The following is a 24,466-nucleotide window of genomic DNA, read 5'->3' on the forward strand; positions in this document are numbered from 1 at the left end:
ACATTGGTTGTATCCTCACTGATAGCTTTTTGTTGAATTTCTCTTATGCCCATTTCTCCTTCTCTTTCTCTCCTCTGCCCACTCTGTTCACCCTATGGGCTCACTCTGTTTCCTTACCCTGCCCCCATATCCCACCCACCCTCACTACATGTAGATTTATAGCCACCTAAACCCCTCCCTCCAAACTCCACCTTCCAATCACCTATAACCTCCAATCACAACCCACCCACTTTCAACTCCACCCACTCCAGCAAAATGCCCTCCATAACATCATCCACTATAATACCAACTAGCCTACTAATCTCTCTCACCTGTCTTACCTATCTTACTTATCTCTCTAACACACACCTTATTTCTCACTCACATGCCACAGACAACCAAACTCCCACCACAGCCTACACACTCATTTCTTCTGAACTCTTTTCATCCAACCCAACCTGTCTATTCAAACCCAAATGTCTCCCCACCCTACCCTCTCTGTACTCTAATTTTAAATATCATACCAGAAAATCTCTCCCTCTCCCCAATACACCACCTCACGCAACTCCTCCACCATATCTTTCTCACTCTCCGGCAACATCCACCCTAACCCCGGACCCAACTCCAGCATTATACTCACAAGCCACACCACTCAACCCCAAAAACCCAAGTCCATACACCTGACTACATTTAATGCACGCAGCCTTAGGAACAAAATCCCTAACCTGGCTTTCCTATAACCACCCCAACATAACTGTCCCACCAGGTTACCAAATCCTTTGCAATGACAGAACTCACAGAAAAGGAGGTGGAGTAGCTATTATCTACCCCTCCTCCCATACCCTAACTCCTTACACCAACCACATCTTATTTCCAATGCTGAAATTACAATAAGTCTATTAAAAATAAACAAATTACAATAAGTCTATTAAAAATAAACAACTACAAGTCCATATGCATGGGTATCATCTATACTCCCCAGGCGATAACATCAAGACACTTGAAGACATCCTCTCCTGGTTTTCCTCCAACATCAAAAATTAAACCTATATCCTCAGTGATATGAACATTAACTGGGTCTCTATTAACTCTGAAAACCCTTCCCTCACAATCAATCTGTACAGCTTCTCCCAAATTATAAACTCTCCAACCAGACCAAATAAAGATGGTACTTCCGGCACCATCATTGATTGTATCCTACCAACACATCCCAACCTTATCTCTAATGCTGGAATACTACCAGACCCTCTCAGTGACCACTTACCAGCCTTCACTGCCTGTCTGCCCTCCCCTCTACAAAAACAGCACCACTACACTCAAACCTGCAAACTCTCCTCTTTCAACCCTAAAACTTTCTGAGAGTATGTAAAACATAATGACTGGACCCCTCAAAAAACCCTTCCACTAGATAGTGCTGTATCTTATTTCAACCAGTCATTCCTCTCCCTGCTAAACCAGAAAGCCCCCCTTAGGACCAAATGCATCAAAACCAATCCCTGCTCCTGACTATCAAAAGAAACTAAACTTACTATGTGCCAGTGAGATAAAAAATGGAAACAATATCAAAAACAAAAAACTCCAACTCCCTCCTAGAATTTAAACAACTTCGGAACTTCATAAAAAAACTGAAAACAAAAGACCACAAAGCCTACTACTTCAAACTCCAATCCATGCACTCATCCAACCCTAAAACATTCTGTGACACCATCTCCTTCATTCTCCACCCTGGTAACAAAGAAAACTGCTGCCCAAAACCCAACCTTACTGACCACGAAACTGCCACTCAGGTCAATTTATTCTTCTTAGATTATATTGCAAAATTATCCACCTCCTTCCCTCACCCCCTCCAACCCCATCCCCTTTTGCCCTATCCCCCCAACCACCCACCTCCCTCCTCCCCTTCAGCTTAGCACCCATTTCCACAAGTACAATAAAAAGACTTCTCCTCAAACTAAAACCCTGTCACTACATACCCGACAATCTACCTTTTACCTTCCTCATACTATATGCAGAAAGCATAGCCTATCCCATCTCTATTCGTATAAATAGATCCATGCAAGAATCCTATGTTCCAACTATCTGGCTCCACACTTACATCATCCCACTCCACAAAGGCGGTAAAAATACAGACACCACCAATTTCAGACCTATTGCTATATTTTCTCCTCTTTCTAAAATTCTAGAGAAAACTATCCATGCACAACTCATGCCTTACCTAACCCTAAACAATCTCCTCTCCCCTACTCAACATGGCTTCCACCCCAGCCACAGTACCATGTCTGGCCTATTTTCCTTTCTTGAAAGCATCAACCAAGCATGCAACATTGGCAAATTCATATCTACATTATTTTTAGATCTCTTTAAGGCATTCAATACCATCTCCCACACCTTACTCCTATCCCAGCTCTCGACCCTACATGTCTCCCCCACCACCATAGCCTGGTTTTCCAGCTACATGTCTGAACACCAACAAGCTGTCCAATGGAAAACATCAACCTTTCCCTTCCTTCCTACACCCACCAGCATTCCCCAAGGTTCTATTCTGGCCCCTCTACTTTAACATTTTCATCAACAACTTCTACCACTCCATTCCTGAATCCTCAGTCATCTAATATGCAGATGACTCAACTATCATCTGCTCATCCTCCTACCCCTTCAAACTGCTATTAAAAACCCAACTAGCCTTCTCGAAAACAGAAGGCTGGATGCAATCCAACCACCTGGCCCTAAATGCTAATAAAACAAAACTAATGATTTTTACACCTTCCAGAAACTCCAATATTAACAAGAACTCATTCTCCATACTTAGACAGAATAACACTCCCCTTGAAATCATTCCCTATACCAGGCTTCTAGGCATCATCATTGATGAAGACCTAAAATTTGACACCCACATACACTCCTCAGTCAAGAAAACCCATTAAAAAATTGGTCTCCGCTACAGACAACCTCTACCTCAGCCCCTCTACCTGGCAAACTCTTGCATTCACCTTCCTTCTCCCCTGACTTATGTATTGTGCTCCCTTATTTACAATCTCCAGCTTGGCCTATGATCCAAACTCGAATCCTGTTACCACAAATATACAAATTTGCAATAAATGCAAAAAACTCATCCCATCACTGCCACTCCCTGCACACCCTCAAATGACTCAAACTACCCAACTACCTGAAATCTCTCCAACTTACCACTGCCCACAAGCTCATCTTCAAACCTGCAAACTGTCCCTCTCTCACTACAGCCTTAAAACCCTACATACCAAACTGCTCCCTCAGATCCAAAAACCAAAATCTCCTACTCTTCTACAAACCCTCACATCCTCCGGGTCAACTACTGCTATCCTGCTCCATAGCTAAACAGTGGAACTCTCTTCCCCCCCTCCTACACAATCTATCTAACCATAACAATTTCAAATCTCACCTGTTCTCTCATCTGTCTACTAAATGGGAATTCCTTTGTCATGCTCCAGCTTAAACACCCCCAACATAAAACCCCCTCTAACCCTCTCTCTCTTTCTCCTCTCTATTGTACTCATCTCTTATATCCCATACCCTCTGGGAATCCACTCCCTACCATTGATGCACTACTGTTTTCCAGTACTTGTATAATTATATTTCAGTACTCAATGTATAAGAAGATCTACTTCCTATGATGTAATACTGTTTCCAGTACTTGTATGCTTATTTTGCAATTCCCAATGTATACCTAACTTACTATGTTCAATGGCTATATGTTTTATATTCAACGTACTTTATATTTCTTCATAATTATCTTTATCTTGCAACATGAAAATATTGCACCATTTTTTTTCTCTTGGAGCTTTTCTCCCTGGGCCTCCACTGAAAATGGGCTCTTCTTGGCCCAGTGGACTTCCACGTTCATCAAACTGAAATGAAGAAATAATATTACTTAGATTGCTCAAGTCCTGTCTTCCTTGAAATTTCACTCCCCCTCCTGAACATTATTCAGGATGTATTGTTCCTAGAGATTTAATTTATTTCTATGTAGTTTTCTCCTTCCCTTATTAAAGATCTCATGTTCAGTTCTTTTATCTTCTTTACAATATTCAATAATTCTGTTACTGTTGGTTGGGCTTTTAATTTCCATTTTTTAGTAATTGCTTTTTTTTGGTAGTCCGGTAATTTCTGTTATAATCTTATTAGAAAGTTGCTAGAATAAAAATGTTGCATTAAACTTAGTAAGACCTTACTAAGTCCATTCAATTTAGTTTCTATATCCCAACTCAATAAGTTATTTAGTTACAATAATTTACTGCCCCAACATTTCCGACAAGGTACCTTGGAGAGACTTTTTAAAATATACCATACCATTACATTCCCAAAAAACATGTTCCCAAGTACCCCTCTTTTTTTCCTACCACATCTCTAACAATTGCTGTCTACCTATGGTAAACATCACCTACTTGGAGTATATAAATGACAATGCAAACACTTTGTGCAAAACTCCTAAACCTTCTGTAGTTTGTTTTATACTTGGGAGCCCTAGAAGTATCCTCACATTATTACTTTGTATATTACCTTTCCAGTCTCACCTCATATTCTTTTCTAACATCTTTTCGTTGATTCTTATACTTATCAGACAAAGTTTCTTGACATCAACTCTGACATCAGAGAAGTAAATACCAAATATGTATTGTACTTGTATTAAGCCCTGGGAGACCCCACATGTAATGAGTATTTTAGAAGAAAGTGTGCCCCCAGTCTTAATTGAGTTGGTTCTGTCTGTGAGCCAATTTACTATCCAGTGATTTACATTAAATGTTTACATTTAGTTTGATTAGCTATATGATTAGTTAGCATCCCTCAGTCTTTTTTTAGGAAGGGGTGCAACCTGAAGAATTTGTTGCAAAACAGCAACCCTTGTTCAGTGAGACTCCCAGGTGTGTATAAGTGTGTTATGTGTAGGTTTTGCAAATACATGGATATAAGGCAAAGCTTTATTATAAGAAATGTAAGATACTTTACAACTAAAAAAATTTATTGTAATTCTAGGATGATTATGTACCTAGCCCAATGTCAGTCTTGCCCAGCTTTCTACATCGGCAAGACCAACCGTAAGTTGAAAGAACATGTCTATGACCACATTCATAACATTAACAGGGGCAAACTTGAAAATGCCTTAGCTAGGCACACATCCTCTAATCAAACACATACTTTTAAATTCAGGGTCATTGACCAAGTTACTCTGGACATCAGGGGCGGACCCAATTCTTTATTATTAGAAAAACTTGAATTGATGCAGCAAATTTGTTTAAATGCTTGTTGCTACCCAGGATTAAATGAGATGTGTTCTATTTTATGTCTTTTAAATCTGAAGAGTTTGTTAAGATAAAGGGTACATATTTACCTACATATACATAAAAACAGAGTGAATGTAACACATTAGCTTGTTATAGAGCTACTACAAAAATTTTGTTGTTGTACTGATATGTATTTTGAATTTTTATTGTTTCTAGTTGAAGTAATTTTAAATGTTTTCAAGCAACAGAGGGTTAAATTTTTGGAAGTGTGTAGTCATTATCCTAATTTGATCATGTGACTTTTTTGAAGTTGTATTTAAGTAGGGATGTTTTTAGGCATTTTTATCTGAAGAAGTCCTAGTTACTAATTGGACAAAAAGCACTTCATTGAATAAATCCTCTGTGGACTACTCCTTTGGTTGCTTTTGTTGCTTTTCTTGGAAAATTGTACTTTTGCAGTTTTAACATCATGCATTACAATCTAGCAGGAGCTGTGTGCATTGGCTTTTTCAAAATAGTGACCAAAGGTTGGGGGTCATTTTCAATTTGAACAGCTCAGCCATAAATATAATCATGGAACCTCGAACAAGCAAATACAATTGCCAAAAGCTGTTTCTCTATTTGTGCATACTGCATCTCAGTTTGGGTTAGGGTTATGGATGCATAGGCTACTGGTCTACCCTCTTTAAGAATGACTGCACCAAAAACAAACTTTAAAGCATCACAAGAACGAGTTACTTGTTTGGGAATCATAATATCTTAAAGTGGGCGGACTGGCAATTTTCTGTTTCGGGACATCAGATGCTCTTTAGTGTTGTGCTGTCCAGGACCAAGTTACATCTTTGCATGTCGGCTCTCTTAACAGTGCTGAAAGTTCACTTCAATGATCTTGCCCAAATAGCTGACCATGCCAAGAAAATGTAAGTATGTGACATTGTCTGGAACTGGCATCACAAGAATTGCAGTTTCCTTGGAAGGATCTGGTCATAAGCCTGAAATGGTAAACAAATGACCCACATAAGTAACTTCTTGCAGCCTGAATTTACATTTCTGAGGATTCAGTTTAAGATGCACTTCACAATCATGTTCCAGAACTTTCCTGAGGTTTCTATCATGTTTGAGTTCACCATTGCCTCCTACAACAATATCATCCACTATTATAGCACATGGATAGACAGAAAAAAATTGCTCCATAGCACGATGAACGACTTCACTAATAGAATTTATCCCAAATGGCATTCTCAAAAATCTGCATCTTCCAAATGGTGTAATGAAATTGGTTAGCAATGAAGATTTTCAGTCAAACAAAATTTACCAAAACTAACTTTTTGGATCTAAGACAGAAAAAAACAGTAGCATTTGGCATAAGAGCAGCAACTTCTTCAACTGTTCCCATTGGATGATGAGGTTGTTTTAGAGCTTTGTTCAAATCAATACATATTCTGATATCATCTGAGCTTTTCTTATGTGCTACCACCATGGAGGATACCCATTCAGTTGGTTCTTCTACTGGACAAATTACTGCTAGGCATACCATTCTATCTAGCTCAGCTTTGACTCTGTCCTGCATTGCTACTGGAACTTTCAGTACTGGTCTGACAACTGGGCTTACCTCGTGGTCTAATTTCATGGAGTACACAACTGAGAGTTTGCCTAACTTGTCATCAAAAATATCAGCGTAGTCAGAAAAAATAGTTTGTATGAAATTTTCGTTATTACATGTGCTTATATGGTGGACTTCTTTGTTAAATGAAAGCAGTCCCATTCTCAAACTGTCCTTGAGGCCTAATAATGACTGCACATGTCTCTTGACTATGTAAAATTGCAAGTCATAGCTGTTCCCAGCAGAATAACATGAAAGCACTATTGAGCCTTCGTTTTTCTTCACCACCATAAGCAACAAGCTTCGCACACTTTGCCAGATCAAATTTCTAATCAGCTTTTACTCTAGCAAATACATCTGCTGACATAACATTGCACTTTGAACCAGGTCTCCCATTAATCTAAACAGTACAAAATATTTTGATCTTTGCCAACAAATCTGCTGCATTAAACATTTCCTCAAGCACAGACACACCATCAACATAAAAAGTAGGGTTGCAACTTTCTAGTTGATCAACTTGCCTCTTTGAATGCTCTTTTTTAATAAAAGAATGTAACCCTTTAGATTTACAGAACCTTTTGAAATGATTCCACTTTTTACATGTGTGGCACTGCTGACCAAAAGCTAAGCACCTCTCTCTCTTGGGTTCATGATTTCTACCACAATTACGACAGTTGACTATGAGGCTTTTCATAGGTTTTGTTGAGTCAGCCCTCTGTCTTACTGAGTGTGCTTTGGGTTTCAATGTAGCTGCTCTGGGCTTTATAGGAATCACACCCTTAGGCCTGTATCTTTTAACCTTGTGCTGCATACTATCAACATTAGCACTGGAAGGCACTGCAACCATGCTTTTCTCATTTGTAAGCATATTCATGTGCTTTTCTGTGAGCTCATATATCTGACAATTCTCTCTGGCTTTATTTAAAGTTAAATCACTATCTCAAAGCAAAATATTTCTCACTGCATCATCTTTAATACCACACACAAGGCTGTCTTTTATCAACTCATCTCTCAGATCACCAAATCTGCACGTTTTTGCCTTGTTTCTCAAGTCAGTTATGTACACTGCAAAAGTTTCACCAATTTTTGATCTCTTGTGTAAAATATGTGCTTTTCCATATTAACATTTGTTTGAGGGTTGCACATTTCTCTAAATGTACATTTTAAGCACTAAGGGTCTTCCCATGTTTCAGCCTGTACCATAATATGGTGGTCTTCCCCCTCCCCCACAAACACAGCAGGTGCATACACAAATTAACGCTCTATTTTGATGGCTTCTGAATCAAATAAATTAAGTAGAATAAATGCCTTTGTATGTCCATCTTTGTCAGAAAAAGCAGCCTGTATGAAAATATCATACTCTTGCTCAAACACTCTCCAAATTTCTGCAACATTATTATCAAACAGAAGTGGACTGGGTCTGTGAAACCCTTCTGCCATGCCAAAAATATTAGTATAAACCTGCCCCTTCTAATTATGTTCAAACATACACCAGGTACTTGAAAAATATTCAACCGCACAACAATCGCTTTGAAATAACTGTTTTTTGAGAAATAACTGTACCGTAATAATCTTGATACAAGTATACACTGCATACACTTGCCAACACTTTGCACACTTCAGATATTTTGAATAGCTTTAGTTAATGCGAAAAGGAAGCACATAGTGAAAAAATACAGTAGTTTTCCCTTTTTTATACATTTTATATAATTCGGAAGTCATTTTAAGCATTGTGTAAGCATTTTGAGTAAGTTTATCAATATGTCTCCGTTTCAAACATTTTGTTTAATTAGAAATTCATTTTGAATGTTTTGAATGAATCATTTTATATTTGTTGCATAAAAAATCATTTAAACAAGTTTTAGAATTATCTTTCTGACCTGTCTGCGAGTCGTTTGGGCTTAGGATGATTCACTCATGAACATTCCTCCATTACTGACTGTGTGCCTCATGGTTTTGACTTTGCATCCCATTCTGACATCATGTCACTTGTCTTGTGTATTCAAATCAGGCAATGAGGCTTGTGTGTTCTTTTACGATATTTATTGCACACATACACATCAGGATGAATGCCTGGAACATTAAACTTAAATTAACTAACTGACTGACTGCTACAAACATACACGCTTTCACTCCGGCTGCTTACTTAAAATGGCACTCTTGCTTGCACATGCTCAGTACTTATATGCATGTGCCCATGGACTAGAATGGCTGTTAAAGGTACAACACACACTCTGATCTACAGGCAGTATTTTATTTATTTATTTATTTATAAATTATTTTATGGGTTGATTGATAAAATTAGACTTTTTCAACTATGAATTTCATCAGAGACCAAAGTAATATAATAAAATATACATTTATACAGTATAATACATATAGTCAAATTAATACCTAATGTAAATAATTTAGTTACAGACTTAGTGAACAATGTGAGACAGATTCATTAACAGCTACATCAGTTCAGGGAGTCTCTCATGTCAGAATGCATGACTTTTAGTAGACACACTATGTCTTCCGACTGTGCCTCCCCATAGTCCTACACAAAAGACTAGTGGCACCTAATTACATACCAGCATCAGGAGGACAGTGGGCAGCAGGCCTCCTCTAAGGACCCCTACTAACCCTCCTGTCTGGCACCATGCATTCATGATGGGCACTAGGAGAAGCAAGCAGCTCTGCAACTGGAGTAACTACAATAGCCTGATCAACTATGTCACCCTCATCCTGTCGTATGTCAGAGGTCTCTGTGTCATGGGTATGAATAGGCTTACTGGACTGTCCAAAATAGGGGCAGGGGATGAAACAGCCACAAACCTCAGATTCTGACTGATGCTTTGCACCCCCAGACTGTACCTCTTCATCATCACCATCATCATCAGAAACTGTCGATACTCTGACATCAGGTGGTAGGAGTTCCACAGCACCACTCTCAGGATCACCTCTGACAACAAGCAATAAACATAACAAGCAGAAAAAGAGATGATAAAATTGATCTCATGTTTTCATTACGTTACGTTAAACATTAGCAGACGCTAAAACAACACAAACGTTACTATCATATAGACCCAAATCTACCTTATATACAGTAATAATAATAAACAAATATGTGTTTACCATGTGCATATGGGGTGGTAGCCTGTAATCCAGAAGTGCCTGTATGTGAGGAATGGAAAGGAAATAAATCTTTAAGAAGCACAAAGCAAATGAAACAAGAAAAAGAGAACAATCCACTTCACAAGAGGAGATTAAAATGTTCTCATACAAAAATGTAGTAAACAGTTAGATCCCCCCACCCCTCCAAAACATCTTTCACTATTTCAGTAAGTCTGTAGTCTGACTCACAGTTATCACTGTCTCTCTCTCTCTCTCTATATATATATATATATATATAATATCAGACATCTAAGATAAACACATATAAAAAATATAACAATAACACCTGTATTTTGCATACCTGGAAGGTCTGCTTGTGACACTGTGGGTTTGTTGTCCACATCTGCACCAACATCAAGGATTCTGTGAGAACCCTCTTCTGAGCTATCTGGAACTATGTCAGTGGACAGTAACTCCTCTGTTTCAGTTAGTGGCTGTTCAGTAAAAGGATTAGCACCCAAAGATACCTCTTCCTGGGCATTTGCAGCTGCTCTACAGTGGGCAGAGATTATCATGTCTCCTGTCTGGTGTCATATCTTGGAGTAAGATCTCCCATGCCCTCTGACAGCATTAATGTCATCGACAACTTTCTGCCATATCCTGCCTTAGACATACTGGTTACCTCTACTTCTCCCTAATAATAAAGTTCCACTACATAAGGCCTGGATAATTACCTTGTTTTATGCATCAGTGTATAGTGCCTTGCATATACAGATTTCATACTAGGTACTGTATCCCTGTATGAAATGCAACAGGAAAAGACACACATAATTACATATGTAATACATACACAGCACGGTTATGCCATGAGTTCAGTTATGTGACTGCATGTATCCAACATGCACACAACAATTTAAAAGTTAATGCTCCCTATGACTACGCACACGTTAGGACTCACCCCCTCTAAATCAAATACGAACAATGATCTATAACAGTTCTGTAATGCAGACAACCCAGGTTTAACTGTGTAATACATTGCAGCATTCACAATAACAATTTAAAATGTAGCATTAGATGTAAGACAAAATTATGTATGTAACTGCCATCATGACTGCCATGGAGGGCAGTCAGGTAGAATCCACAAACAGAACATGTTTTCTTTTTTCTGCTAACACAGGTAAAAATGCCAGACCTTCCTATGAATACACTCATCTGTAATAACTGTGCAAACATCGAATTAAAGGCAAACTAAAAATAAGTCATGTAGTAGTCTGCAGCATCTTTTCTGTAATGTAGACATGGCTATACCAAAGGAAAGGGATAAAGAAACAACAAGTAAGATAAAAAAAATGCTTTTCAGTGGTCAGAGCAATTCACCTTTTAATATTAAACTAAATGCATTATGTAAGAATTAGCAACACATCTTTGATATATATATATATATATATATATATATATATATATATATATATATAGTTAGGGGTGTGGGGGGCACATCTCCCCACATTGGGGGCACAGCCCAACACTTTGGTTGATTACATTTGCAATGTTGGCCAACTATGTCCATTCAATGGATTATTTTTTGCTGTTAAGCTCTTTCAGTATGTTAAACTTTTTCTGTTCTTTTTATTTGATGCGTGAACAAAGACCCCACACTTTCAATGTGACTTGATACAATGTCACATTATCATTACATCTAAACACTTTTTTCCTTGCTAATATATATCTTCCTCTGTGGCAATTATGGGAAATACTCTTAAATAATTGTACTTGCTACCCTAGTTTGAACGTTCATATCCATACAAGTTCCTGTTGCAAGATAACAAAGTTACTTAAACATGTCAAATGCAATTTTAATGTATTTGATCAATATTTTTCCTTGCATCATTTAAGAAACATTTGCTCAACATCTGGCATTTTGTTCTGTTGACTGGCAGTGGTTAGTAACATTGAATAACATTTTAGTGCCCAAGGTGAAAACTGACAAATTTTATTTGGACTGCCATTGATAGTGCAATAAAGACTGATATTTTTGCACTTTCCTCAGCATTGTGGACAGTACTGAGTGAGGAAATTCAGGTTGTCACACTCCTGTCTCTATGGCATAATGTGTAAACTGATTGAGCTTAGAGAAACAGTGCAGGTGATGCAGGGAGTGAAAACTGTTCACAGATCAGTTTACTGAGGGAGTTCATAATAAATATTGAGTCATTTTGGTGTATGAATGTGTTAATGTGGGAAACTCAGGTAAGATCAGTACTGACTAAAACTGGCAAATAGATAAGTCTTTCGAGATAATGTCAATATTAACTGTGTGTACTGTTCCCTGTACCCTTCTCCATTCCCATGGCATTAGCCAAAGTCCTGATATTGATACACATACATGATAGTATTGATTCATAGGTTCATAGGTTCATACTAGGCTATCTGCCCAAGGGCATTTATAAGCCTAGCCCATATTTATGTGGCTTTCGCCACCCCTTTAGTTTGAATAAAAACTATGCCTATCATTTTTCTGTGCCTCTGTCAAGCAGTGACACTGAAGTAATCCCTGGGGTATATCTGCGATCTCCCATCCATTGGTCAAGATTCCTCTTGAACAAGGCCAGCGAGGTGCTCTGCCTCACATGTACCGGGATTTTGTTCCACAGCATAGGGAGTCTCTGGGTGATGAATCTGTCCCTCCAGCACGTTCTATTTATAACCGTGTCAAGGTTTAAGTCTCCCGCCCTTGTGGTTCTGAGGGATCTAGATTGATGTGGCAATGAGATGTGAGATGGCTGAATGTATCAGTATCAGGCACTATTATATGTACACATTGCTACATATACTCTGTGATTTATTTCATGTGTCTTCAATTTGTTGTTCCCAAACGTGTTGTTTGAATGCTTATGATAAATACTGCCATCTGCATTTGCACCCACTCGGCAGTGTAAAATTCAATTTCATTGCTTAAAAAAGTGAAACATTTAGTTTAGGCTGCCTTATGTAGTACAAAAAAGCTCAGTGCCATCACGCAGCTGTCAGTACTCTGGATGGTACTCAGTGAAGACAATACACCTGTCAGGTAACTTTCTCTGTGGCACAAGGTGTAAATGAAGTGAGCTTATAGAAAAAGGGCAGCTGAAGCACAGCTAAAGTCGACTGCACTAATAATTTTACAGAGGGTAGTCTGAGCACATATTTAATCACATTTTCTGATACCATTGTGTTGTTTAAAAAGCAACTCCTCTCACTACTGCTGGTAACATGTGAGCTTTTGTCTGCCCACTTCCACATTATTTGTCATCAAATATAAGTCTGATAATGTGTTCCACAAAGAACATTTCTGATGTTGCAATTTACATTTGCTGTCTGCTTGGCTGCATTTAAACATGGCTGATTTATGGAAAAAAGTGAAAACATAGTTTAGGCTGCCTTAGGTTCTGCAAATATACCTGGCATCACTGCACAGCCCTCCACATCATGGATAGTGCTTACTGCAGAAAATGCCCCTGACAGATGCCTAATTTTGTGGCATAAGCTGTAACTGAAGTGAACTGAGAGAAAATGCACATGAAGCATTGTCCAAATCCTGTTTATAGAACACATTGTAATTATTTAAAATATGTAATTTTGTATAAAAATACACACAAGCGGCAGAATGCTGACAAGAGGAAACACCACCAAACACGATTTCTGCACCAACAGCAAACGAAATTGAATTTATTAAAAATGAGCGCTTTCGGTAGAGAGCATTGAATGCTCTCTACCGAAAGCGCTCATTTTTAATAAACTCAATTTCGTTTGCTGTTGGTGCAGAAATCGTGTTTGGTGGTGTTTCCTCTTGTCAGCATTCTGCCGCTTGTGTGTATTTTCAACAGTTTTATTGGTTTTTTACTTCGTGAAAAATGTAATTTTGTATGTTTTAGTCATTGTAATTTGTATTTGCTCTGTGTTTCCCAACATGCAAACAGGGTTCGGTACCCAAGGAAAAAAGTGAAAAATTTAGTATAGGCTGCAGTATTTAGTGCATTCACATCTAGCAATGGTGCATTTTCCTCAGCACTCTGGCAGTGCTGAATGGAAAAATTTCATCTGTCACATACCTATTTCTGTATGTGACAGATGTAAGTGTAGTGAGTTTAGATAAAAAATAGAGCTGATTAAAGGACTAAATCCAGTTAAAAGATGCTTTTGCGATGGGTGTAAGAATCCCATTTCTCAAAACATTTTTATTAGGATTGCAAGAGTAAAGACAAATTGTGCTATTAAACATGTTACTTGCAAGCAATGTATCAGCAATGCCTGCATAAGTAAACTTTTCTGTTTAGCATATATCATTAATGTTTCACATATAACCTCAACCTAAGTTGTGTCCAATTCCTCAAAGCTGACAGTGATGACATTTAATATAAAATTCACTTGCATATGCATGATGGGCACAATAATTTTATTATAATCATCATGACTTATGAGATATCCAAACTATGTTTTTGGGACAGTTATTTCTTGTAAAGTATGTATGTAACATACCCACCCTGTACTACTCAGTTCATTCAAGTGCATCCATCTGAAATATATTACAGATAGAAATAATGACTTTTACATAGGAATGCATTCTCAGGACTAATTAAAATCACACACATACAGGCTATTCTGAAGTTTATCTGCATTTATTCTCAAACTAATATAATTCTAATTACCATGCTTAGGAGGTAGTTCTGCTGTGGCAATGTCTATTAATAAGCTAAGTTTCAATTTTTGCATGCTTTACCTCATGGGTTTGAGTACCAGCTGGTACAACAACTTTTTAACATTGTGTAAGCGTGAACATTACAATAAGCAATAATCCTCTTTCTACATGGCAAATTAAATGCCATGTTTCACGCTTTTACTAAACTAATGTCTTTTGGCTTTTCCCAGTTAGGGGTCGCCACAGCAGAAATCCAGTCCGCTAATGATTGGCAGTGGATTTTTACGGTGCCGAGGTGCCAGCCTGATGCCCAGCCTTCGAAGAAGGCACACCCATTCATGCATGCACCTACCTGCATGTCTTTAAATGTCACTTGACCATGGGGAGGACATGCAGACTCCACACAGAAGGAGCTCCAGCTGAGAATTGAACCAGAGAACCTTTTGCTGTGAGGCAACAATGCACCAATATGTCTGCCAAAGAGACTATCTGCTTTCAGTTTTGCAAATAAAGTTGTCAAGGCTGTGCATCTTTGTGCACAATCAGTTACCCATGAGAACTGAACCGGGCACCAATTCAGAAATATTTTGTTAGCTTGACTTGTGCAGACATGGCTGGTGAGGGAGAGAATAGTGCTGAATTTTGAGCACAAAGGTAGGGTGTTAAGGAGTCCAGGATATTTGTGGCACTCCTCATTAAGCATTACAACTGCAGGTTGCTGCAGGGGGATTATACAGGATCTCAGGATAAGGCTGAGACTTGGAATAGCTTAGCCAAGGCTGTGTCCAATGCAACTAGTATTCCAACATACTGGAGAACCATGATGTCATACTATAGTGGCCTTAGGAAGTTCACACAGGACCTCCCAAGCTGATGGCAGGCCAAATTCAGGACTGCAAATACCCCCCACTAGTGTAAGTATACTGACCTATAACCAGTCTGTGATATGGCATTAATGATCTAGCCAACCAACACAGGTACTCATTATGCTTTCATATCTATTTCTTTTATTTTTGTACTGTACAGCTGTAGGGGAGTGGATGCTTCCTAACCTACTCTACCTGCCTGACCCTCTCATTCCTAAGCACTTTACCCAACATTCCTTTCTGTCCCAAAAAAAGAATAAAAAGTGGGCACCTGTCCCACAAAAAATGATACCCCATACATAGCTATCCACTTCACCTATTTGTTATTAGGACAACATTTATTTGGTCCAATTGGCCATACAATATTATTCTTTTCTCATCCATCACTGGTGTGGTGACTGGAAAGTCATGAAATTGTGTACAATTGTACATTTATGTTGTGAAGAAGTTGATAGCTATGGTGGTCTCCCATGATCCTCTTGCAAATTCCTGTATTCTTCCCCCTGTGTCCTACCTTCTGTTTGCCAACCTAATTTTCACCACTGTCTTATCCACTGTCCTATCCACCCCTTTTTCTCATGGTTAGTCTAGTCAAAAATAGATTCACACACAACACAAATAGCAAGAAATGTCCCATAGAAAAGACTTCAATTTATGTCCTCAGCATTTGTGCAGAGTTTGGCATAGTGCAGCAAAGCTGAGTGACAGTGAATGCTATTTAACTTCTTATTGCAAAAAGCTGAGGATTTCAATATAATTCACAGTGGTCAGGTTCCAGGTAACATGCAGATGTGCGTAAATCCACTGCACTATATGAATACAGAGTAAAGGCAGACAAAAGCCAGTACCATGGAACAGTTTTAACAGTCAAAAGGCTGCTCAATGCAATAACATAAGAGTTCCTTAGTGGCATGTTGACATAATTACCCTGTTTGTACCCTGATGTTTTTACATAGTGTTGTGGGTTCGATGACGGCTGTAGACCAATGTATTAATTTATGACACATCATATTTCTATCATACATTAACTGCAAATGTCTGTATTTCCATCCATATAAAGCATTTCATTAATATATTATTTGAATAGAGCACCAAGACATCATTTGCAAAAACATTGCAGTCCCAACAGGGGCGAAACGTATCCTTCTTATGTATTCGTGTTTACTGCACTCTTCTACCCCTTAATTGTACCTATAGGAAGCACTTCATTGTAAGGAGCATGACAGAGTAATTATGATTTAATAGGAAAGACCAGCAAAATGTACAGTGTCCCTACATATCCTCCAAACTAATGTAGTTATGATTTAAATGCACACACATCTTCTTTATTTCACTTGTTAGTGAAACATCCCCTATGAAACACATCGATGAGGTCATCTTGACAAAAATACACTCTCAACACTTGAGTCAAAATTTTTCTGTGGTACTTGTGATTAATACAGTGCTTTCTACATTATGTAACTAGATATGTGCATGTGTGCATGAATGGGGGTGTTTATAGTTATGTGAGCATGTGCTCAATCAACTTCTACTCTAGATAAATGTTTTAAACTGCTAGATGACATCACCATCCTCTAATTCCACCTTTCACAATCACAATTTCTTTGCAACACAAGTGTGTAGCTATGCATACTGTTTGTTCTCTAATGGGTACAATTTTCTATACATTACTTAAACAAAACATCACTTTTTATGGCATATTCTTTCCACAATTGTTTAAATAAATGCTTCCAATAAGAGCTTCAGAGACTGAAAAATATCTATATCATGTTTTTAGTGGGAAATTGACATAAACATTTGTTTAGTGGGGTGGGGGGATAATGTTTCCATTCTACAAATGGCAGTTGTTTTGTATGGCATAAATAAGAGCACATGGTTACAACATTATATTCCCTACCTACACCTCTGGTGAAACATACTGATGAGGACATTCTTTTGCAAGTGTACTATTACATTTTGATTGTCAGGCTTCTCCTGTGCTGCTTACATTTCTTACACTATTATCTAGAATGTGTAAGTAGATATGTAGGAGGTTCAAATACAGCAGTATTTAAATTCTACAAGTATGCGTGTGACTGCAAATGAATTCTATGTGGGTTTACATATTTGCAATGGTAACTGTTACAATCTCAAATGGCTGTAAAAGTAATTTTACCAGACACAACTCCTTGCCAATACACTGCTGATGCCATTCCTTCATAGATGCTCTTTCTATCACTTGTACTCAGTATTCTGCTGTGGTGCTGGCTGCTAATAATGTGCTGCATAGATAGTTCAAGTCCATCACTGCTTAAATAGTGTGACTGTGATTACTGTCATATACCATTTGCCACCTCACAATCACCTTTATGTATACTGCTTCTTATGAGATGGATTTACAGTGGCACTCTGTTACACTAGGAACTCCTAGCATCCCCAGGGAAAATACCTTTTTGGCCACACAATACTACCATAACTGCAGTATCTCACATTTGGAGTATAAATTCCCCTGTGTTGTGTGACTTTGATACTGTGCTTTGTACATCATGCAACTACATATGTAGGATCTTCTGAGTAAAGAAAAACAAACACAAACTAGATAAATCCACAAAGAACACCACTAGCTTTGGTAGCCACTGGATGAAGCTTTATTATTCTTTCTAAAACCATAAATAAATAAGCACTTTTTTCCCGTAACCTACAGGACTTCATTTAATTTTATTAAGTTAAAACCAGACTTTAAAATGTCTCTCCATACATCACATGATCACCTAATTTAATACATTTAAAGTAACATAACCTAAAACCATGGTTTAATCCATGCAAAGGTTCTACTTAAAACCATATAAATATAAAGCAGTAAATATTCAATAGAAAAAAACTTTATAACACATTTATGAAGATAATTGTTAGCTTATTCCTAAGTACTTGTGAAAAACAAAAACAGAATTGTAATTTAAAAACACCATCTACATCATTAACAGTAATGGAGAGATATCATTAAACCATAAAAAAGGAACTGTTAATTTATTTGGTAAAGGTCCAATATAATTAATCCAAAAGTAAGGTAACATTATTCTTGATACACTTCTACTGTGGTACATTCATCCTGTACAATATCATGTATTTTCTGCTGTCATATGCTCATGTGTTCGACATCCACATTCAGTGCCCCTTAGTATTGTTGGTCCTTGTACTGCAATGCATGAATGGCATCTACCACAGTTATAATATGTCCATTTACAGTGGGGAGGCTTCCACCATCCCTTTTATCTCAAAATGATTGTTTGCAACACATACATCTGATGTAATAAGTTAGCATAGATGAAGTGCCATACTTGCGTTAAGACTTCCGCAACTGTGTTTGTGGTTGATCCACATGCCGTTAGATTGCTGTTCAATTCCTAAAAGGGCAACCTTATATGAATGCACTGACATTACATAACCACCATTGCATCTAGTTATTGTTATCTATTTTTATGTTGGACAATGATATATCATTACGGGTTATGACTGCATGGCAGTGAAACGGTTATTTGGAGCATGTCATGCTGTGACTGTTCCTGTGGCACTTGCATCAAATACTGGCTTGTATAGCATACCTACACAAACAGACTGTAGTTCAGTTCTGGGAGATAGTGTGTACTACACGATGGAAACAACTTCCTTGTCAAAGAAGCATTGAGATTATACTGCTCACTGTAGTGTGGACAGTAACATGTAGCTCCTTTCCAGTATTCTGACTAAATCTGATTGTTCATATTATATTCGTAACTCTGTGCTTAATGTATACATTCAGTTCAGTTATTTGTGACAACCCCCATTGCTCTCTGATGTAACATATGCAATCAATACAAAGGTCTCGAGACAGCCTTGTATAATAGGCAGGAATTTGAATTTGGTAACATCTGTCTGTCAGACAAATGTGTCACACAACAATGGCTTACACACAGACAATAGTTATGGCACACTTAGAGGGCCACCTTTTTTAGGCCTTGTCCCATAATGTAGGTCATCTATACCCCTTATGATAGAAAAGTGCTATAAACCCTTCAAGGGTGTTCTTCATGACATGACTGATATGCATATTTCTGTGGCACCCGTGATTGTTATGCATCTCTCTAATATATGTCCTGGTACGTGTTTGAAAAGGACATATTGTGAATGTTTATTATGTCATTTATTGCACACATACATTACCTATTTCCAAGATAATTGTGCTCAGTATTGCATGCCATCCTCCAGACATTTCTTTGTTTTCATCACACTGTACAGCTTAATGGCAGATAAAGGATTCCATAAACATTTCTTACTGTATGGCATGCTGCCAGTCCATCAGAAATTGTGATCGTTCCTCTGTTACAACACATTCTAGTGTATTGCTGTTGTTGAATGCTATTATGTTATGTTCCCTGTAACTATGCGAGCATTCCCAGTATAACAATGTCTGATGTTTGCAAATCAGCAATGAAAAACCTGAATTCATGACATGTCATTCAATCTGTGTCATTTGTCATATATGTATATTGCGTGTTATCAGATTACCATTTAGCATTTACATGACTATACAACACTTGCTGGTCTATTACATGTTCATAGTGGATGATTTCCTTACCATTGGGTGCCCTTATAATTTCTTTGCAAAAATGTCTTTTTCTGCCGTACCTGACATTACAGCTGTAAGGTCCATTTGTTCTTGCATATGCATGCTGAGGTGGAGAATACAGCAGTAGTGTCAACCTGCATACATAAATTTCCAGTAGATACAGCTCATATGCAATAACTGCAATTTATGCATTCATCCCATAATGTATCTTATGCCCTTGTTAGCTGTTATCTTAACTCACCATTTAATTAACGTGTATGACATTTTCATTCCCCCTTTGTTACAGAAAATAAATAAACAGGAAATCACAGGGCAACACACATACTATTACTCACTGCTATAATTCTATGGGGGAAGTGATCAGTGTGGGGCAAAACACTTTGACTCTAAAGCAGAATTATGCCAGTATGTAGCTCAAATAAGGACATGGAGTATAACAAGAGAAAGCAACAATGATTATAGTATCAAATTCAATACTGCAAAACGCATTAAGATATAATGAAAAAACATTATACTTGTCAGTCTAACTGATAACTTTTTCATCACTCAGTGGTTGACTAAAAGGATTTCTGGTAGGAAACAAGGTGTATCCATAAGGGAATAATTTTTATACTGGGCTTATGTCTGTAATGGCACTATTATGGTTCTCTTCTTAGACTAGCATTTTTGTTGTGTTTTTCTACATTATTTGCACAACAATACCTTTATGGCTGTCTGAATTCACAGATAACTGCAAACTGGAAGCAGTTACTCATTTTGCAGAAGATTTTCAAGAACTACAGGCTGTACTATATCAGATTTAAAAGCAATGTAATACAAAAACTATCTCAGAGTACCTAACATGCGTTTTTGCACTTTACTGACATGTGATCTTATCAGAATGCAGGAAAAATAATTATGTGGTTCAAACCACTGAAAATATGAAACTTTTTTGGTGTTTGTATTACTAACAATTTATGATTTAGCTTGAATGATTCAAATACTTAATTTTATAAATGTATTTTTCTATTATGATTTACCTCTATACAGCTGTAATTTTTAATGTCACTCTTGAGGTCCATCACTTGACCCACAACAGAATATAACAGAATATATAATATGGTATTAACTTCTTTGCACGATGATTTAGCCATGTGTAAGAACTATTTATATATGCACCCAAAACACACACCACACTGGTTAACAACAGGAAAAACAATGCTCTTACTTAAGAGTGAGCATAGCATCACCACTGCCTTACTCTCCTTTACTAACACTATCCTTCAGCATAAAAACAATGGTTATCTCTCCTCTGCTACTTTCCTAGACCTATCTAAAGCATTTGACATGGTTCCACACAAACAACTTATCTCTGTCCTCAATAACCTATCCTTCTCTCAATCAGTCACCAACAGGTTTCAGAGTTACCTGTCTGACTGCCAACAATCCGTTGTATGGCAGAATGACATATCTCCCCAACTACCTGTCTCCATAGAGGTTCCCCAAGGCTTCATCCTTGGACCCCTACTCTTCTCTGTTTTCACCAATAATCTAGCCTCTGCCACCAAACATGGCACACTCATACAATACGCAGATGACTCAACCATCAGCCCAGTCCTTACCCAAACTGCAAAAAGTCACACTGGAAGCCTTTTCCTCTGTTGAAACTTGGTTATCCGATGCCCAATTAATACTCAACCCTAACAAAACTAAACTACTCATCTTCCAACCCACCAGACATACTCAAAACAACTCTCACTTTAACATCACAGCAAAAGACAACACCACTATATACCCAACTGAACACACCAAATTGCTAGGAGTGGAAATAGACAATAAACTAAAATTTGACATTCACATATCCATGACCATAAAAGAAGTCCACAAAAAACTAGGAGTGTTATACAGAAATAAGCAACTTCTCACCAAAACAGCAAAGATTTCAGTAGCAAATTCCCACCTTATCTCCACCCTACTTTATGGCTGTCCAATATATACCAACCTAAGGCAATGTGATCTAAACAAGCTAGAGACCTGCTACAACAAAATCGCCAGATTCGCCACAGGGGCATCCTACCGTAGTCACCACTGTCTCTCACTTGCTGAACTGGGCTGGCTTGAACTCCCTCACCTCCTTCAATGGTATCAACTCTCACTCACCCACAAACTAGTAAACCATCCACTAAATGTCCCATCCCTCCAGAATCTACTCCAACCCTATCGCACCACCAGACCACTAAGATCCAGCAACAAAAATCACTTGCAGATCACTAAAGCCAATAACTCTGCTGGTGAAGCACTATTCTCTTGCACCATAGCTAAATTATGGAACTCCCTCCCACCCACAATTACCTCCATACCATTATGCACCCACTTCAAAACTTTACTAAAAGTGCACCTAAAAACATGTTGGCTATGCCCTTGCAACTCCCACTCTAATATCACCCACTCCATCCAACCAATACCTTTCTTTCCACTCCACTACCTTGATTATAGCAAGTTCAGATGCTAATAAGCCTAGTATTTATTATACAGCAGGAACTTCTTATTGTAACATTTGTTAATGTCTGTTATGTACTTCACAGATAAAGATTCTAGTTGTCTACTGATGTACTATGTTCTTCATCTGTAAATCTGTTGTAAGTAATTGCTATGTTAAATTGTTAATCGCTATGTAATCCAATGTAACTACTGTCTCTTTATTTTAACTGTGGAGCTTTTCTCCCCGGGCCTCCGCTGAAAATGGACCTACGTCCAGTCGGACACTCCCGGTCAACAAATGTAAATAAATAAAAATAAATAAATAAAAAGAGTGAACCTGCAAGCTACCCTAAAAATTATAGACCAGTAACTTGTCTTCCAACAACATACAAACTATACACAGGAATTGACACTGACAGAGTTTATAGTCATTTAGAAGAAAACTCAATTATGGCAGTAGAACAAAAGGGCAATAAAAGAAAGTTATATGGGACAAAGGACCATTTGTTGTTAAACAAAGTTATAGTGGAGAATTGTAAGAAGGGGAAAAACCTAAGTATGGCATGGATTGACTACAAAAAAGCATTTCATAGTATCCCACATTCATTGATAAAAGAGTGCTTAAAAATGTATATGATACACCCTACACTGATTGATTACATTACAGTAACCATGAAACAGTGGCAGACCACTTTGCAATTAAGCCATGATAAAGGACAGATTATTATCCAAGGGATAAAAATTCAAAGGGGGATATTCCAGGGTGACTCTGTCACCCTTGTTAGTCTGCCTTGCCATTAACCCATTAAGCTGCTTACTTAACAGCCTAGGCCATGGCTACAATTTGGCTTCTAGAAAACAACAAAGTCTAATGACTTCTCATCTTCTCTTTGTTGATGATTTAAAATTGTATAGCTCATCAGATGAGGAACTGAAAGCACAGCTGCAGGTTGTCAAAACTTTTTCAGATGATATCAGAATGTCATTTGGTCTTGATAAATGTGCAAAAGCAACCTTTAAAAAAAGAAAATTGCAGCACCAGGAAAACATCAGTTTGGGACAAGAATGTGATTTAAAAAAACTTGAGCAAGAGGGGGTGTATAAATACTTGGGAATTGATGAAGGATCAGCAATAAAACATGAATAAATGCAAATAAGGCTTAGTAAGGAGTACTTTAGAAGACTTGAATTAATCCTGAAAACAGCATTAACACCTAGGAACAAGATCCAAGCTGTAAATCAATTTGCTCTTCCTGTCCTAACTTATAGTTTTGGAGTGCTTGATTGGCCTCAAAAAGTGTTGGATAGACTGGATATCAAAACAAGAAGGATGCCTCATGCTTACCAAATGATTTATAAAAATCAGTGTATACCAAGATTATATATCCCCATTCTGAAGGAGGGATGGGCCTCCTTGAAATTGATTACATGTATAGATCTGCAATTGTGGGACTCCACACATATCTATTGACCTCACCAAGATCCAAATGTGGTGAAAGTTTTGAAACATGAGGAGAATAAATCTAAGATGACATCTCTGCTTAATTTAGCAGAAGCATATCAACTTCAAGCAGGAATGGAAACCAAACCAGAAGTGGATAAAAACCAGGCAGCAACTGAATGTGCTAAAAAAGAAAAGAAAGAATATAAGGTGAAGGATCAGATGAGAAGGCAAGAAATGTGGAAAAAACATAAATATAGTTGCAAGTATAAAAATACTTCTGGAAGAGCCTCATGTTGATCAAGAATGAATGCAGAAATGGTTAAAGGAGTACCGCACCCACAGACTCAAAAAAACATGTTTAAAACATCATGGCATGATGTTTCCTACACTTTAACAGCACTCTGGGATTATTTACAGGATTTTAAATATTTTTATATGCAATTCCAGACTTTGACGACCTGGAGGCTGGCATATTGACGTGGTTTGGATAAATCAGGTTG

The sequence above is a fragment of the Protopterus annectens genome, chromosome 1.part1 (assembly GCF_019279795.1).
Source record: "Protopterus annectens isolate FY-2018-M chromosome 1.part1, PAN1.0, whole genome shotgun sequence".
NCBI lineage: Eukaryota > Metazoa > Chordata > Ceratodontiformes > Protopteridae > Protopterus > Protopterus annectens.